The sequence below is a fragment of the Poecilia latipinna genome, unplaced genomic scaffold (genome assembly GCF_001443285.1).
Source record: "Poecilia latipinna isolate Pla-1442-1.1 unplaced genomic scaffold, P_latipinna-1.0 Scaffold1112, whole genome shotgun sequence".
NCBI classification, from domain to species: domain Eukaryota; kingdom Metazoa; phylum Chordata; class Actinopteri; order Cyprinodontiformes; family Poeciliidae; genus Poecilia; species Poecilia latipinna.
In genome coordinates, this window is record NW_015113728.1 from 208,306 (window position 1) to 211,372 (window position 3,067).

The following is a 3,067-nucleotide window of genomic DNA, read 5'->3' on the forward strand; positions in this document are numbered from 1 at the left end:
TAAAAGAAAGTTTTTTTTTGCGCAATTTTTAAATATTTTTTTTTTTTTTTTTTTACTTTAATTTCCTCTGGAGAAATTAAAGTAAAGTAGATTATTTTTAAGTCATATTTGATATATGCAGCATTTTATAACAACTGAAGTTAACTTCAAGTAGCAAGTAACTTAGTTACTTGACAATGCTATAAAATTACATTATATGCCTGTAAAATACATAATACTGCCTCTTTAAACAGACGGCTCTATGAAATGGCCATAGTTGAAATCAAACTTATTTTCCTCACGGAGAGCTGATCTGTGGAGTGCATCATTACATCTCAACATTTTGGGTTCTTTTTACTTATATTTGGTCAAAGTTGTGATTCCAATAATAGTTTGATTGTGTCTGCAGGGTTCTGCTGTTTCATTACTCAGAAACAGATTTATTAGTGAAGGTACTGTTGACGTTTCACTGTTACGCTAAGCTAACTTGATTTACTGCAGAAGATGTTTTGCTTCTGTCTTTTTTTAAAATACAAACCTAAATGTATAATGTTTGGGGTCTTTTTCTCCCATCTTACGCCATCACAGTTAATGTAAACAGAAGAATGTTGCGCAACCACAATAACTGTACCCTGTGAAGCACGAAACACGTTACTGTGCTGAGAAAAACATTAGGCGGTTGAACAGTATGAAGCTATATGAAATACAATAGGAATTTAGGCAAGAGATTTTTTTATTTTTATTTTTTTCAAATAATTCCAGAAATTGTTGCAGATCTATTCAAACCCAACCAAAGAAAAAGACTTTACCATAGAAATTTAAGAAGAACTCAACCACAATTACAAAAGGAAGTGGAACCTTGAAGTTTGAAAATAGCTGACAGGTGGGAGTGGCAGTGTTCAAAGTACTAAACCTAACATGATCAGCTAAAAAATGTCTTTATTCCTTATTTAATAGGACCAAAACAAATCGAAAAACACCAAAAAAAAAAAGTTAATTATCCTATGATCTACTGCGCAACTACAAATGTAAGAATTAGTGATTGTGGCCTATTAGGAGCAATGTGCTCTTAATGGACAACAGCTGCAATGAAAAACAAGGGATGATGTTTCAGGCAGCTGAGCAGCAGCTCTCAGTCATATAACTTTCGGAAGCTTATCCCAAATGGAAAACACAGGCTGTAGCAGTGGGCTATTGTAAATGAGAAGTTCCAAATAATATAAAGCAGCAGGTGAAGGCTGTTAAAGCATGCAGTGCAATTGTTTTCTCTTTCTGCCTGACTATAAGGAACCTGCAGAGCAACAAGACGCTCTGCTGTTTTATTTGCTGCTCCATGTGTCAAGTCTTTATCCTGTATCAACAGGGATACTTTTCCATAAAGATGCACAACTCAGGCTCTTCTGGTTTAGTTTGATGTCCAATGTATCTTTTAACTGAGTCCATTAGTTAAAATTTAGGTCCAAAACACAAAAATGTTCTGCTGTTTTTTATTTTTTTATTTTTTGAGGCAGAAGTTGTAAAACCCAACACAAAATACAGGAATAACAAGATTTCCTAAATTCATGCATGCATCATGGTTGATGATGTGTTTATGGACTGAAAATGGTGAGATGTTTTAGTATTGATCCAACTAATTGATAGAAAAAAGAGCTAGTTAAGAGAAATCTGTCTGATTCTGATAGTTTTCCTGTCGATGAGTTGCATCTATATGGTTTTTTATTAGGTAAGTGTATTAAAGGTGTAACAGAGGAATGTTGATAGGGTTTAATTTCTTTATAAATGAATGCTCAGCATGAGGAATTGCTGATAAGTAAATAACAAAATGAAACTGCTCCTCGTCCCTCAATGCTCATTCAAGTGGAGTGAATGATGCAACTCTGTGATTCGACAGAAGTTTCAGAGTTTCTGTAGACAGAAAACTTTTTAACAATAAGCTGAAATTGACTATTTTTGAGAAGTATTAAAATGATTGAATTAAGTTATATAAATATGTACTTTTTTAGAATTTATTAGAACTAAATTGCTTGGCACAAGTCATTGTAAACTGCACTTGTTGTCTCTTTATTTTTGAAAAACTGGATTTTATAAGAGCAGACCAATCCCAAAGGCGGAAGGAAAATGTAAGTGCCTCCAACAGTTTTTCATAATTTAAAATACAACATAGTTGAATTAAACATGCTATCTACCTGAAATATCACCTATATACTGGATATATATTAAAGAAATGTGTTGTCTGTTGTCAGTTAACAACTCTTTCTGAGCAAGGGCCGAGACGGTACAAGTGCACTGGCCTTCTCTGGTCCTGTTAGCTACCTGGACAAGGTTGTAGCTGTGGAACCTCACTTTTTGACAAGAAAAACTAATGTTTTCCCAAGCTGATCTATGGCCCTCTTTTTCATTTAGAGCTTTGCTTTGGCTAAGCTTAAGCCAGAAGAAAGTTTATTTTAGCCTATAAAACTACTTGGCTCTAAAGAAAACCACCCAAGCAACAATCCTGAATATATCTGGCAAAGAAATCCCAAAAAATATAAAGAAAAAGTTTGTTGCAGTATGAAGTGCTACCACTTAAAGTGAGGGATACATCTTCTATGACTGACTCATTGCTACGGATGGGCATTTATCGTATCGTTAATGGTTTATCATAGTAAATTTCTTGCCATGATGTGAATCATGGCAAGAAATGATTCTTGCCATGATTCTTGCCGTGAGTAATGATACTCACATAGTATCATTACTATGTGACTACAAAATACATAATACTGCCCCTTTAAGTCCATATGGTCCACCCCCTACTCATTGCACATCTTACCTACTGGTGTTTCCAACCTAAGTCACACAGCACAACTCAAGGCGGCTCTGAACCCCTTTACTTTCTCACATCAGTTTGGTACAGAACCTTCTCTCCCTGAATGTCACAGATCAGTTAGAATAAGAGAAAAATATGTTTTTCCTCAAATGTTATTTCCATGTCAAAGCCACCTGGAGAGACCCTCTGCAAGGTGGAAATGCACTTGTTTAAGCAGTTCCAGATGCTATTACACTGGATTAGATGTGTGTGTGTGTGTGTGTGTGTGTGTGTGTGTGTGTG